This window comes from Erythrolamprus reginae, chromosome 2 (genome assembly GCF_031021105.1).
Source record: "Erythrolamprus reginae isolate rEryReg1 chromosome 2, rEryReg1.hap1, whole genome shotgun sequence".
Lineage (NCBI taxonomy): Eukaryota > Metazoa > Chordata > Lepidosauria > Squamata > Dipsadidae > Erythrolamprus > Erythrolamprus reginae.
In genome coordinates, this window is record NC_091951.1 from 320455015 (window position 1) to 320472564 (window position 17550).

Here is a 17550-nt window from a genome sequence, read left to right on the forward strand (position 1 = left end):
TTATGTATGTATGTATGTATGTATGTATGTATGTATGTATGTACGTACTTACTTACTTACTTACTTACTTACTTACTTACTTACCTACCTACCTACCTACCTACCTACCTACTCACTTACTTACTTACTTACTTATTAGATTTCTATGCCGCCCCTCTCTGGAGACTCGGAGCAGCTCACAACAAAAAACACAGTACAAATCCAATAGTTAAAAAGCAATTTAAACCCCTTAATGTAAAAACAGTCATACCTCCAAGACAAAAACCATACATGAAGCGGGAATGGCCCGGGATAATCAATTTCCCCATGCCTGACGGCAGAGGTGGGTTTTTAGGAGTTTGCGAAAGGCGAGAAGGGAGGGAGCAATCCTAATCTCCGGGGGGGAGTTGATTCCAGAGGGTTGGGGCCGCCACAGAGAAGGCTCTTCTCCTGGGTCCCGCCAGATGACATTGTTTCATCGACGGGACTCGGAGAAGGCCCACTCTATGGGACCTAACCGGTCACTGGGATTCATGCGGTAGAAGGCGGTCCCTGCATTTTCTTTCAACATCTTTCAGTGCAAATTGGGTGCTCTGGGGTGGAGCTCCATTTTTGCTACCCCACTGCATTCCCCCACATCCGGGCAGCAGCCCACCCTTGTTTACACCCCTCTCTAAGCAGTTTACAGATTCAGCATATTGCCCCCAACAATCTGGGTCCTACAGGGTTGGATTGAGCTAAATCTCAGGAAAATTACTGTTGGTGAAAGGTGAGGGGCAGATTCAAAAGGTTCGTCCATAACGTCTTCCTGGTGATACTCCAGGAAGAATATTTTAAGGAGTTACACAACGAATTGGCTCCCATCATCAAGTATCTATCCACATTTTAGCATAAGTTAATGGATTGTATGACCTCAGCCATTTTTTTCTCTACCTTTGAAAGAGCTGGTCAGCCTAAGAAATGTCTTGCTTATCATGATTATTCTAAAAATCCAATCATCAAATGTGGAGCAGGCTCATCTGCAAGTAAAAAAAACATGCTTGTATATTCTGGATTGTATATCCTGGCAACTACATGGCAGTCATCAATCAGATAATAGATGATGCCTATCACTGAAAGGTCAAACACACTTACTGGGAACAACCATCTGGTATACTTAGCAAAGACAGGATTTTGTCTGTTACCTTTCGTGTGCTACATTGTCCGTGGTTTCATGAGGTCTCATATCTCAGAAGTGGATAGTAGGCTGAAAAAGAGTAGTAACTAAGGCAATCAAAAAGGTCAATTAAAAGTGCAAGGGTGCCGTATCATCTTTAGATGCATGTGGAAAAAATGATCAAATAATGTGTCTAAGACAGGTGTCTAAACCCATGGCCCACAGGCTGGATGTATCATATGCTGGCTACCCCCATCCCCATTTTAGCAAAGGGGGGGGAAGTTGCAATGCATCATGTCATGACAAAGTGTTTCCCCGGTTGTAAACTCAAGGAGCTATAATTAAGCTTGCCATTTACACTTCGCAAAAAAAAAGTCACCTTAAAAAAAAAAGAGGATGTTCATTTGCATAAAATATGCATATGCAAATTTATACAGAGGTGGAGAAATTGAGGATTGTTGATAGCTCAAAAGGAAATGCAACACACATCCAATTAGCTGTTGTTAATAAAAAAAGCAATAACAATTTAAAAAAATATATAATTGAGCTTCTTAAAACCCACCTCTGTCGTCAGGCATGGGGGAACTGAGATATTCTTTCCCCCTAGGCTTCTACAATTTATGCATGGTATGTTTGTATGTATGATTGGTTTTAAAATAAGGGTTTTTAGCTGTTTTAGTATTGGATTGTCACATGTTGGTTTTACCACTGTTGTTAGCCGCCCCGAGTCTACGGAGAGGGGCGGCATACAAATCCAATAAATAATCATAATCATAATCATAATCATAATCATAATCATAATCATAATCATAATCATAATCATAATCATAATCATAATCATAATCATAATCATAATCATAATCATAATCATAATCATAATCATAATCATAATCATAATCATAATCATAATCATAATCATAATCATAATCATAATCATAATCATAATCATAATCATAATCATAATCATAATCATAATCATAATCATAATCATCATACTAAAGCAATAACTGGCTATCTATTTAGTACTGTTTACTCCAGAAATGTTTATTTATTTATTTATTGTTAGAGTTGAAAGGGACCATGACGGCCATCGAGTTCAACCCCTTGCCCAAGCAGGAACCCTATAGTACATCAGTCAAGTGGCAGTTCAATCTTCTCTTAAAAATGTCCAGATGTTGGAGTTTACAACGTCCGCTGGTAGGTTGTTCCATTGGCTGATCGCTCTGACCATCAGGAAGTTCCTCCTTATCTCCATGTTGAATCTTTCCTTGGTCAGCTTCCAGCCATTGTTCCTCATCCGGCCCTCTGGTGCCCTGAAGAATAAAGTGATCCCCTCCTCTCTTAGCTGTATTAACTATATACAGGGTGTCCAGAAAACCTGGAAAACAGGAAAATCAGGGAATTATAGGGGAAATCAGCAGTTCGGGAAATATCAGGAAATTATCAGGGAATTCGTGAAAAAAATGGAATAAATCAGGGGGGGGGAAACAAACTGTATTAAAATGTTTAAAAGTCAGGGAAACACCATGTAAAAAAACCTGGATGGTAGAGTCAAGCAAAAATGAGCATAACTGTGGCAGAGTCCTTGCTTCCTCAGCTACCGATATTTCTCCATGACTTAGCCATTTGGTATGACATCATTTATGACTGCATCTTAACTAGATCACAAGTTACAGGGAAATGTCAGGGAAATACCAGGGAATTTCAAAATGCTTTCCCCCTGGACACCCTGTATATAATTTTGACTGATTTCTACTAAGATTCTTTCCACAGAATATTTGAATTACTGTTCTTTTTTATTACAATTATCAATTCAAGTACGAAAACAATCTGAATTCACCAAAATGAAAAAAAGTGTGCATCAGACTTAACAAAAATGTAGTTTAGGTTTCCCTGATCAACTGTTCTTCAGTAATACTGCCACAACTTAGATACCTTCAGGTTATGAAATGCAGATCTGATTTGACTTCAGTGCTACCTAAAAATCCATCAGTAATGCTGAATTGGTTTTGATGAATATACTTGTAGGCAAGGATGTGTTTAGAAAACTTACCCCAACCCTGTTGTCTTTCTGAAAAGCCCTAAAGATTTGGATTTATTCCTGGACATGGGGATTGGAAGTGAGATGTTGTCATTTTATTGTTAATTGGGGTTTGCCCTTGGCTGTAATTATAGGCTGTTTATTGCTGTAATTTTATGTTTAATTTTATAGTTCTATTTATGTGATGTTAAGTTTCCAAGAGTTGCTATGGTGAGATGGGCAATTGATTCCATTCAATCAGAATAGCAAGGAGACTCTATATCATTTCAAATAGGTGGTTGCCCAGTATTTTCTTAAAAACCTCCAGTGATGAAGCATTTACAATCTCTGAAGGCAAACTGTTCCACTGATTAATTGTCCTCACTGATAGGAAGTTTCTTCTTAATTCCAAGTTATGTCTCTCCTTGATTAGTTTCCATTCATTGTTTCTGCCTTATGGTGCTTTGGAAAACAAAATGACTGCCTTCCCTTTGTGTCTTTCAAATACAGTGGTACCTCGACATACGAGTTTAATTCGTTCCAGACCCGAGCTCGTAAGTCGATCAACTCGCATCTCGAATGAATGCCTTTAGACTTTGTTTTTCGCGCCGAGATAACCTGAAGCAAGGATTCTTGTGCCACCTAGTGGAAGCTCGGCTCGTATCCCGAATTTGAGCTCGGGTGTTGAACAGAAATTTTGCTCGCGTCGCAGCTCGTAACTTGGAATAGTTGCATGTGGAGCAGCTCGTATCTAGAGGAACTACTGTACTGGAATACTGCTATCATGTCTCCCCAGTCCTTCTTTTCTCTAGACAAGACAAAACCCCGCAACCATTTTCATCTTTTTTTGTAATGTCTTCGGAGAGGGGCGGCATACAAATCTAAGTAATAAATAATAAAATAAATAAAACTGGATGCAGTATTCCAGACATGGCCTTGCTAAGTCTTTATAAAACGGTACTACACTACACTGTCACAGAGCTACATCCAACTAAAGAAGAAAAGCCCTAGAAAACATATGGGTTAACTTAAAGGAAAGAAAATGTGACACAACAATAGGAGTATGGTACAGACCACCAAACCAAACTGAAACTATGGACAATCTTTTTACAAACCAATTAATGGAAATATGAAAAAAGCATAACACAATTATAATGGGTGACTTTAACTACCCTGACATCATTTGAAAACCCAACTCAGCACCAAGCAATAAGTCTAATAGATTCCTAAACAGTCTTGCAGATAACTTTGTAGCCCAAAAAGTGGAAGTAGGAACTAGAGGGACAGCAACATTAGCTCTAATACTCACCAACAGTGAAGAAATGATAGGAGTTGAAGTAGAAGGGTAAACAATTCCTGTATCTTATCCAGAGAGTCTTATGGATAGACAGAATTAAATGATTGATGATACAGTGGCTGATGATGGATCTCTTACATCAGGTGACATTTAACATATCACCAAGAATGAGGCAATTAATATTATTTTGGAATATTAATGTTTTTGACATGGCTAGATTAAATATTTTAGGACAGCTCATTTTTTATTGTTTATTTTTATTATAAAACATATGTAATACATTATTATTAGATACAATAGTATTTATGATATACAGAATTTCCTTGAAATTATTAACAGTTTACTGCAGTGTTGCTCAATTTTGGCAACTTTAACAGCCATTTAATATAATAGTTATTCAAATCCAGCCTCGGATGCAAAAGAAGAGATGGTTTGCCAGTTTTACGGCGAACTTCAATCTGACAGAGTAGGCAAGAAATATTGGAATGCCCAAGCTAAAAATGATCAGGAGGAAAATCTTGTTTCCTTTTAGGAAACAGAAACAAGTAGAACAATCTGTCAGTTTTCATCAATCGAATGCGTTTTTCATTGTCAACACAGCTATCAAACAGCTAAACTGATGTAGAAATTGATAAAATACCTGTAAAAATACAGCAAACAGAAGAAAAATCTGTAAAGTTCTAATCAAACTACCAACAAATCTAGAGAAAGACACAGTGTTCAAAGATTGGAAGAAATCAGAATTCATGCTAACAAAAAAAAATTCATTGTTCTCATGTGAAACCAATATACAGAATAAGAAGCCACATTCATGATAGAACCTGGTGAAAAAACTTACTTCAAATAAGTAAAGGAGTGAGACAACACAATCTTCTGTCTGTCTCCATATTCATATGTTAAATATAGAGAATACCAAATGACAAAATATATAGCACCAGTCTCGGAACTGAAATTACAGTATTCAATTGGTCAATAGTTTCGGCTTTTTAGGATTGCAGCAATTTTAAAGGAACCAGCAATAAGAAATATATCATGATGGATAGACAATAAATCAAATAGATCATAGAACAAATCAATTCATAGTTATCGCTCAAGGCACAAATAACAAGGTTCAAATTATATTTTGGACACAATATACCCTTGAGAAGTGTATACGGCTGGGAAGGTGGCAAGAAAGAGAAGAAAAGAATAACCAGCATCAAGGTAGATGGAGTGGCAATGAATGTACGGTTGGAAGACTAATGGGCAATGCTGGGAATAGATTATCCTGGAGAAGATCTGTCTTTCTTGTTGCTAAGGAGTGACATGGACGCAAGGACACATAAATAGTCAATCAAATCAATCTAGCTGACATAAGACAATTGCCAATATATATCACTGCCAGATACTAATAATGTATCAACGGTCATGCGGTACCTATCATCATGATAGCCTTTGAGAAATGGTCATCATTAAACAGTAATAAATATATATACTTGTTCTTTGTACTTTCAGTTAGATGGTCAGAACAAGAATGTTTCAAAGTCTGGTATCTAATTTCATAAATCAGACTCTGACACATTTCAAAAGACACCATCAAATTAATTTTATACAGAAAATGAAATTCAAAAAAGTGAATGGAGTCTACGCATGTATATACATATTTATATACACACATCTCTGCAATTTATTATGCCTCAATAGTGAATGATATATTCATATATTAAGGTAAGAAAAATAGAACCATAAAGAAAAAAAGCTCTAATTCATTTTGCAATCCAAAATAATTTACAAGGTAATACATTTCATTAATAGAGTGAGATTTATTTCTGAGTAATCCTGCAGAAGACAATGCAGTTTGAATATTGCTATACCTGAGTGCATACAAAATGGCTTATTTTCAGAGACTCTTTAGATATCACGAAGAAATGCCATTCTATTTCATCATAACTTATAAATAGCTTTTGAAGGAAACACAAGTGCTTAACAATATTCTCCATCTTACAGCAAATCCTGTCATTTGATTAGCTAATTCAGTAATTTCAATAGAAATCTCGTCCTTAGAAAACAGTAGCTTTTAATAGATCCACATGGGGAAAAGCATTTTTGTATCATTAGTGTAGGTTTCCTATCTATTCTCTATTGAAGATGGATGGAAAATGACTGTCAGAATAATTAGCTATTCTGCAAGTCAAGCTCCAGTACTAACTTATTATCTTGACATTGATGATTAGCATTCAAAGTGAGGCTATTTCACAAAAGAGCAAATTTAACTGAAGGAACAATGCAAAAATAAAGCATGTATTATTGAAAGAATGAAATCAGTCATAGGTGAGGAAATACTGAGGAAATCCATTGTAACTATTTAGGTTTTTTTTTAAAAAAAATCTTTTAAGCCTATTATTTCAAATTTCAGGTAGTTTCTGTGCCAAACAATTATCCTTCTATTTGTTCTCATTTAACTTGATGAAAAGTTTAAACAATAGTGAAATGTTCATGTTTAAAGTGACAAGTTCTTATGTTTAATTAAAGGATGCGTGAAAAAAGTGCTTTATAGTTCTATGGCTCATTTCCTAGATCTAGGAGTTCCCAATCTTGGAAACTTAAGCCACGTGGACTTCAACTCCCAGAATTCTCCAGCCAGCATGACAAGCTGAGAAATTCTGGCAGTTAAAGTCCAAGACTAACCTCCTGGCTTCCCATCTTTTGGTTGAAATCCAAATAAAATTTCATGAGGGTATTTTTCCCACCATCTTTGTTTGGGTTCAGGGATTGTTGAGTTATTCACACCTAAATGTTAGTATAGTCCCAATCATATTAACAGTTATCATTAAAGTGTCAATGACTACTTCAGCTTCAACCACAACAACACAAGAGCACGCAACAAATTCAAACTTAGTATTAATCGCTCCAAGCTTGACTAAAAAATATGACTTTAGCAATCAAGTTGTCGACGCGTGGAACTCATTACTGGACTTAGTAGTGTCAACCCCTAACCCCCAACATTTATTCCTTAGACTATCCACGATTGATCTCTCCAGGTTCCTAAGAGGTCAGTAAGGGGCGTACATAAGTGCACTAGCCTGCCTCTCGTCCCCTGTCCAATTGTCTCTCCTTATCTCATATATCATATATCTTTTCTTCCTTTCATCTACTTTTATATCTTTTCTTTATATATAATACTTCATGTCTATCCTCTTCAATATGTATTGTGTATTGGACAAAATAAATAACTAAATAAAAATAAAATAAATAAATTATATTAGCATTCTTATAGAATATAGAAATCTCTGAAATATTCTTTTTTTCCCCATGGCAATTTCTTTCAAGATCCATTTTTCTCTACTTCCTCATAAACCATTATTTCTTTCTCCAAGCATATACTTGAATAATCCTATCCCTAACCACATATTCAAAACATAAAGATCTTTTCATAAATATATGCTCTCCAGTCACCATTCTCTTTCATTCCCGAGTCTCCAAATAGTTCAGTCCTTTCTTCTGTACTTTCTCATTCCATTCCTATTTATACATTTGTTACCTAACAGTTTATTTTCCTTTGTAAATGTTGCATATTTCCCACAAAACTAATACATGTTTTTTTCAATTGATATAATTTAGGACAACATAATATCACTGCACAAGTCAAAAAGAGGTCTGTGAAAATATTTACAGACCCCTCACATCCTGGACATCAACTGTTTCAACTCCTACCCTCAAAACTATTACCCTCAAAATTTTGGGAGTTGAAGTCCAAATATCTTCAAGTCGCCAAGGTTGGGAAACACTGCTATAGAGCACTGCACATCAAGACCTATCACTATCATTAAGTATTGTACCTCTTTTCTTTTATGCACACTGAGAGCACAGGCACCAAAACAAATTCCTTGTGTGTCCAATCACATTTGGCCAATAAAGAATTCTATTCTATTCTATAATATATAACTATCAGTAATCTATGATTCCTAGTTTCATATACACACTCAGAATATGCATCCATAAGTTAAATATTACCAGCTCATACTTTTTGACATACGTTTTATCTTATTTCATTCATAATGAAATCTGTAACTTCACTTAACTAAATGCATTTATTTCCTTCATTCCATAATATTATTTCTATTCAGATCTGTTACATCGTTTGTTTTTCTTTTGATTTGAGTAACACACATCACATTTTTGTCCTATAATTTCCTTCATTGATTCATTTCTTTCATTAATACATGTTCTTTGTCATTTATTTTTAGTACATTCAAAGTATCATATTTCATGATAAACAGCAGATGAGCCCCATCTGTCTATTCACTTGGCCAATCAAAATGTTACATAACATTTTTCAGTAATATACAGCAGGTGTAGACTAGAAACCCATCTCTATCTACTTGATCCACATGTAACATCTTTTACTAATGTAAACCAGATTTGGTAAATCATGGTCAGTATGCCACAAATGCAATCAAACTCCAATTTTATACCAAAGATGTTATGTATAAGATAATTTTGAGGTTACCTTGTAGGCAGTAATGGGCAGCCAAAATTTTTACTACCACACTGTGGATGTGGCTTATATTTTGGGTGTGTCTTAATGGTCATATGTCTGGGTAGGAGTGGCTTGCCGGCCATGTCATCAGGTGGGAGTGGCTTGAACAATTCATCATAATTCTAGTAAGCTGTTAAGTCCTCGACTTACAACTTTACCAGTGTTGCTCACTGAGGTGACAATTTGCTTCGTGTTCCCCGCGCTCTCCTTCCTGGGTCCTCCCCTCCACCTCAGGCTGGGTATCTAGGTGAACAGGTGCTGCCAGAAGCATAAATTCTGCCAGTGCTGCTTCCACCCATGCCTTCTGCTTGCACTTCAGGTGGGAGGTGGCCGCATGAGGATGGAGGGGAGCCAAGCAGGAGAGAGGGAAGCTCGTCCAAGGCCAGGAAGGAGGAAAGAGGAAAAAAGCAAGGAGCGCAGATGCAGCAGCAGCAGGGGAAAAAAGGAGAGCAGAGCTGAGACCAGTAATTCAAGAAGTGACAGCCACTGATCAGCTGGAGTTGCACACGCATCTTCCTTTCTGCCGGTGGAACTGTATTCCACCCCGTGCTGCCTGCTGCCGACCCGTGCTTGTTGGTCAACATTATATTGCCAGGACAATATACATCATCTTCTGAGTATATATAGTACACTGACACTCAGGCTTTTGTTCTTTAGGACCAGAAACTGTCTATGAGGAAAAGAATATATAAGCCCATCCTGAGTACATTGAATATAGGAAATATTCTAGTATTTTCCTGAAAACTGCCCATCAGCCCTTATTTGGACCAAACTGAGTTTCAGAAATTAATGTACCAGAAGGTCTTGATTAAGAATAGTAATATTGGGATTGGCAACTCTGTCAATCTAAGTGACACAGATGTCACTTAGCACAATAATCACTACTGGAAATATTTCAGTTAACCATCTATATGATTTTCAAGTGTTTGCATTGAAGCTAGGGTTATTCCCACCCAAGAAAAAATTATATAATTCTTTCAAGGGCTTATCCAATATATAGATATATTTTGCAGCTTTTTAAGATAATGTTACTGGGAATGATTTAGCTAATGCACAGATCTGGAAATTGAAGCCTGATTTGTAATTAATCTTGATAGATCATTCTGACTTTAACTAATTACCTTATATAATTGTGAAATTATTCAGATAATCAGCACATTTCCCGTTCACTCAATATACCCATAACACATACTCTTATGAAGCATCACTTCATGCTTTTATCTGTAGTAGCACCCAAAAAGAAAGGTGGAGTGGAGAAGAAAAGAGTTTTGAAGAGATTCATAAGGCTGTGCAAATCACGAATTATACTGCACAATATATTCTAGAATGCCTATTGAGAGCTGAGCAGTGACAGAGACTGGTTTTTCCCTGTAGGGTTGTCCATTCTTCTCTCAATGATCAAACTCTACAGAGGGGCTATATGGATAGCTTCACTGGGGAATATCTCCTGTGGTTCCCATGGTGCAGCTAGTATGCCAATTAAGTACAAGAGACTTGTACAATACAGAACCTGTAATGCCTCATGGAATCTTCAGAAACCTGATGGAGTTTCACCTGCAAAACTCATCGGCTTTATCATGCAGAACTACATATAAAAACTTGGGAGATAACTAGCTCAAGATCTGATTTTGATAGAATATTGCCTCCCTTAGGAAAAGTGATTGGCAGTTGTTGCTGTTGTTGTTGTTTGCTTGCAGGTGATAGCAGGGAGATCCACTAATATGTCATGCTTTCTACATGGGGCTACCTTTGAAAAGTGTTCGGAAACTTCAGATTGTGCAGAATGCAGCTGCAAGAGCAGTCATGGGCTTTCCCAAATATGCCCATGTTACACCAACACTCTGCAGTCTGCATTGGTTGACAATCAGTTTCCGTTCACAATTCAAAGTGTTGGTTATGACCTATAAAGCCCTTCATGGCACTGGTCCAAATTATCTCAGGGACCCCCCCTCTGCTGCACGAATCCCAGTGACCAGTTAGGTCCCACAGAGTTGGCCTTCTTCGGGTCCCGTCAACTAAACAATGCCAGGCACTTATATACTGTAAGCTCCTTAAAACCCACCTCTGTCGTCAAGCATGGGGGAACTGAGATATTCTTTCCCCCTAGGCTTCTACAATTTATGCATGGTATGTTTGTATGTATGTTTGGTTTTATAATAAGGGTTTTTTTAGTTGTGTAGTATTGGATTGTTACATGCTGTTTTTTATCACTGTTGTTAGCCGCCCCGAGTCTGCGGAGAGGGGCAGCATACAAATAAGTAAGTAAGTAAGTAAGTAAGTAAGTAAGTAAGTAAGTAAGTAAGTAAGTAAGTAAGTAAGTAAGTAAGTAAACAAGCAAGCAAGCAAGCAAGCAAACAAACAAACAAACAAACAAACAAACAAACAAACAAAATAGGGGTCCCCAAACTTGGCAACTTTAAGACTTTTGGACCTCAACTACTAGAATTCCATTTAGTTGATGTCCATAAGTCTTAAAGTTGTCAAGTTTGAAGGCCTCTGCACTAAGGACTTCCCTTCCATGATCTTGAATTGAATCTGTGAGGATAGAGCTAGTTGTCACCAAAGTAAGGCTCAGAAACAGAATAGGAATAATGTCATAGTAATGAGGGGCATGCAGGGTATGGGGCATGCTTTTGGGGTACTTTATGAACTGGAGAAAAGCACTCTATGCCATAAGCAGGGGTGAGTTCCAAATTTTTTTACTACCGCTTTGCAGACATGGCTTAAATTTTTGGGCATGGCTTAATTTTGTGGGAGTGGCATCTCTTCCATTGAATGGCGTTGTAACCCACACCCAATTACCCCAAATCCTTTGCCTTTATAGTAAAGTGATCAGATTTCAGCATTGCTAAAGTGGGACACCATCAGGCTGCCACAGCAAGATCCCCTCACTCAGTTCTGAAGAATTCTTCAGGACGCTCATTCTTCAGGAAGCTCATCGCGAGCGCGAGGCCTACCCTGAACTGGGAGACACAGGAAGTACAGCCCGCCCAGGATGACCCCAAGATGCTTCACCGTTTCCTTCCGCCATCATCATAGAGGAGAGAGGGAGAGAGGAAGGAAGGAAGAAAATCAGGACATTTTGGAAACGGCGCAGGACACGGGGCAGATTATGAAAAAGCATGACTGTCTCACAGAAAGCGGGACCTCTGGTCACCTTACTTTATTATACTGCCTGGAAGTGCTAATTGGAACGCTGACACTTAATTTATAAGGATAGGTTGGAGGGCCACCAGGTCTCGCATTTTGTGCCCCACCGTGCCCCCCTTTATGTGTTCAAGCACAACTAGCAGGACACCAGTGTACTTCTTCCATTTTGTTTCCCAACAGTTGTCTGGGTATTAAAGGAATGGCCTCTGCAGCAATCTAGCCTAGCAGTCCCACCTTCCTTTCTCTGTGCATTTCTTTTCTTTCTTATTGCTTAGGAAAAGTCCAGCTTAATTTTTAAGGTCAAGAAAATATTTTGAGTCTCTGAAGTTTGTAATCAGTAACTCTGGGTGTTGTGAATAGCACATTTAATGCCATCTACTTAATTACTGCCGTGTTGATAAGGTTGCAGAATCCAGAAAGCTTCATTAAATTTAAGACCTAGCTCCTCATAAACAAATGTTACTGCTTGTGCAGATTGGTATCGCTAAATGGAATAAAACAGAGACTGGGGCTTTCAAAGGATGCTGATAAATTTAAGGTGATTTCAGTCCGACTGTTTACAGAATTATTTTTAATAAATTACTGAGATGGGTTATCATCATCAGCTTCCTAAGGCACACCATGACAAGTCAGAATCTCTAAAGGACTCCGTTGCTTTGGGAGCCATTTTAATTTGTTTAATAACACAAAAAAAAACCACCAACAGCAACAGAAAGTTAATTAAAAGGGAAAACAAACAGCATCAAATTCCTGAACATTTTCATGTGATTATTAGCAAACCCAGCAGGGCTGCTGTCTTGCTTTAGAAAAGGCAGCTACAGAGTTGTAAGAGGCAGTTGAGCTCTTTGAAAGATGATAGCGATTTCTGAGGCAAAGCAAGAAAAAGTTTTAAAATTTATCTTTCAATATATCATAAGAGCCTAATGAACAAAACTTGTTTGCCTTATCTGAAAAGTCTTCTACCTCTGATTTCTTCAATGGGGGAATTAGCCTTGAAACATGATGGTATAGTTTAAGAGCACTGCTCAAATAACAGATCTTTACAGACATAAATACTTTTAGGGTTATGAGTGTATATAGCTAATTAGATAGATAGATAGATGATAGATAGATAGATAGATAGATAGATAGATAGATAGATAGATAGATAGATAGATAGATAGATAGATAGATAGATAGATAGATAGATAGATCTTATCTATTTCGAGGTAGATCTTGAAATAGATCTAAACTAGTCTCCTGTCATTTTCAATTCAGTAAAGTATGTTACCAAACAGAATATAATTTGTCAGCTATGAAAAAATTAATTAACTGTCTTGGATATGGGCCTGGGTTGGGCCGAGAGCTAAACGAAAGCATTAAACTCCTCCCATATTTGGATATACCAGGGTGATTTGACAGAAATATATATGTATATATGAATATGTATATGTATATGCATATGTATATGTATATGTATATGTATATGTATATGTATATGTATATGTATATGTATATGTATACGTATACGTATACGTATACGTATACGTATATGTTGCCAGAAATTTCCAAATCCTACACGGGAAGAAACTCGAATATGCCAAGACCGTCATATATATATATGTGTGTGTGTGTGTGTGTATGTATGTATGTATGTATGTATGTATCTATACATATAGGTATACATATAGGTATACGTATATGTATAGATACATACATATATACACACACACACATATATATATATGACGGTCTTGGCATATTCGAGTTTCTTCCCGTGTAGGATTTGGAAATTTCTGGCAACATTTCGACAAGGTCCCACTCGTCCTCTTCAGGCTGGTGCTTCTGTCCTTGTTCTAGGGCAAACACAGCGAGACCTGAGCTGCCTTACTTCTAAAAAAACTGGTGGCTGGGTGTGGTTTGATGGCTCAGCAATTGCCTTCTGTGTAGAAACTTCCTGGTGAGTCAGTGGGGTAACACCTGGGGTCATTGATGTAACTGAGGTATGCTGATTAGTTAATGATTGTGGATTAGGCATGATATCCTGAGCAGTTGGAGCTTGCAGGCTACTTGGTTGTTTTGCAATGTGTGTTCTGAGTCTGGTTTCAGTTTCTATGGCTGGGATATGTTTGTTAATGAGGGCTGGTTTCCAGATGTCTGGTAGGCGGGAGGTATCATCCCGCTTGTCCATATTTTGGGGATGTTTTTCTATCTCGATGGCTTCCATGATTATTCTTTTGCTGTAGTGTTCTGCAAAACACTAGGAAAAGTTAATATCTCATGGAATTAGCGATCTGGCATTTGCTGGACTTTCAGGCAATTCTTTCAGTACCACCAGAGCAGCGGGGTCAGGGCTTCTATTCAACTTTGTTTCTAGTGCCCAAATCTTCATGGGCGGGGGTGGAAGGCAATTTTGAATCTGAAGGGACTAAATCAATATCTGGTTTACATAAAGTTTCACCTTCTATGGCCAGAAGGTGGCTTCAAGCCTTCATCTCCAAGACACACAAGTCGCAGTTTCTTCCGGTGCCTCAGGGTGGATGGCACACTCAACCCGGAGTGTGGCTACCACAGCTGACTGGTCTATCGAGGCTTCATTCAAAGAGATATGTCAGCTGGCGACAAGGACATTGGCATCTCCTTTCATCCGCCATTACCACATTGATCATTTGCTTTGGCTGATGCGGCATTTGGCCAGCAGGTGCTGCAGTGGTTCATGAAGCCATGATTAGCATTTGCCTATCCTGTTGAACTTCTTACCTTTGGTATGGCCCATCCTGGACTCTCCCTTAGAGATGAAGGAAAAGGGGCTGATATGCCCTTTTTACAAGGATTGAAGAGAGAGCCCAGTCTCACTCTTGGATCTACTTTTTGGCTGGCCTCTAGGAGGAGTTTTATATTCCTGTAGATCTGCCACAGTTTTTGAATTTTGCTGTGGGATTATGTCATTCGCTTCAGACTTGTTGTCGACTGAGCAAATGTCACCAGGGAGGCGGCTCCTCAAAAAATTCAACCAATCCATAGAATTATGGATCTAGAGTAGCCCATCTTGGACTCTCCCATCAATCCTCGTAAAAAGGGGTAAGAATTAATGTACCTTCTGCGTGGTAGGAACAATATGAAATTGTATTCTTTCCATGAGAAAGAAGGAAAATGCTTCTTTCTTTATTTCAATGAAATTGCTAAAAGCTCTGAGTTCATAAAAAGACGAACGTATCATTATGAATACAAATCCGTTAATACTAATGTACTTTATAGTGTGTTATATAATGAGATGAAAATTACTTGATAGCAGCTAGTAATCATAGCATAAATATGAATAAAATATTTACATAACAGCACATTAATTTAACTGTTACCAATGTGCTTTTAAAAGTTATTTTATGAATAATAATGATTTTTTTAAAGAAGGAAAGTTTCTAACAAACCCCTAAAAACTGTTGCATATAATAGAAATAAAATAGAATTTGATATGCAATTACTATGTGTTACATATTTTTAATATGTGTTATATTTATTCCTTGCTCAACCATAACCCTTTCCTGAAGTGGCTACATACATTCATTTATCATTTTGGAGCTTTACAATATCACAAGTTTGAGGTCCTGTTTGTTAGATCAGGAAAATATGCCATTTTTAAGAAAGGAAGGATTTTCAAATCGGTGTGTGTGTGTGTGTGTGTGTGTGTGAGTGGGTGTTTAAATATAAAAAACCCAGTTACTCATATCTACGCCATTCTCAAAATTGCCTTTGCTTGTCAGATTTGAATGAGTTTTACTTCCTTGCTCAGTTAGAAACATTGCCTAATATATTAATATTTACACAATGACCAAAATGCAAAACATTGTGGTTTCTTGTTAAAATAAATTCTAGTAATGTGAAAGGAAGAGGAAAAAAAGGAAAAGGATAGAAGAGAAGAAGGTAAAGTTGAATAAACCAGATAAATCTAGTTATCTTGTCTATTCAACTTTATGATAATGGGAATAAGGAATAAGGAATAATGTAAAAGTTATTTCCTTACAAGGGTAAGCTTATAGGAAACCATTAAAATAACACAACTAAAACTCAGCAGCAATTTGGGATAGCAACGGTTTGGGGTTTTTTGCACTTAAGCTAAAATAAAGCACTGTCTTTATGAGTTTACTGCATCTATTTGATTTTTAGTCTACTCACCCTTCACACCCAAATGTTAATAATTTGGTACTTTGACTTAAGCAAGGCTTTCAGCAGTCTCTTTCATGTGATTCTAGTAAAGATGGAAATATGGAAGTTATATTTGGGCATTACATTATTATGTTGAATTTTGTAAAGGCATATATTAAGACAAAAGTTAATTATGCTAAGGTCACTGTTGGAAAAGGGCTCTTTTAGTCCATAATTGTGTTTTAACTGTTGCAAAAAATGAGATCAAGGCAGTTGTTGAGCCTAGTGTTGTTAGTTATTAGTTGATCCAGTTCTAGATTAGTAACAGTACCATACACTATTGCATATATATATATGATATATATATGCAATAGTGTATATATATAGTAACAGTACCATACACTATTGCATATATATATATGATTCGACACACAAATATGTAATCCTTCCCTGGTGCAGAGCTGAAGTGATTGGATACTGTAGTCTAGAGGATAATTCTCTGCCTTACAAGGCAAAGGTTGCAGGTTCAAGTCCCAGTGGGTATGGCTAGCTGATGAGGCCAAAATAAGGCCGAAATAGATCTATCCTAGTCTCCCTTAATCCATTGCTGATATGGTTGCACTACTCTTGTTTGCAAAAGAGCCATCGGTTTACTCTTTTGAAATCATTTTCTCTCCAATCTCTCTGCTATATAAAGGAGAAGATTGGAGAAGGAATTCCAAGAGAAATGGATGAGTACACTTCATTTATTATATAACTGCTGGAATAAGATAAAGATTGCAGAAATATGGATGAGTACACTTCATTTATTATCAGATAGCTTTGGTAGTCCTAGTTATCTTAGCAAAATAACAGGGCCCTCAACCAGTGGTGGGATTCAAAAAATTTCACTGCTGGTTCTATTGGCGTTGCTTGGTGGCCGTGGTGTGGTTTGGTGGTCATGGCTTATTGGGTGTGGAAGGGGAAGGACCCTGTAAAATCTCCATTCCCTCCCCAATCAACTGAGACTGGAGAGGCAGAGAATAGATGGGGGTGGGGCAGTCAGAGGTGGGATTTAGCAGTTCTCCGTACTGCCCAAAGTTTCTCCTACTGGTTCTCCAGAAATTGGTCAGAACCGGCTGAATACCACTTCTGCCTCAACCATTTCTAATCCTCAAATGCCAAATTGCTGCAGGATGTCCTGTCAACAGGATGGCAAACTAATGGGGGCCATTTCAGCCCCCTTTTACTATTTAATATGATGAAAATTTGGCTTGTTCCCTGTTTACAGTGACTTAGCTGCCTCTGCTTTCATCAGGTTTGTGCCA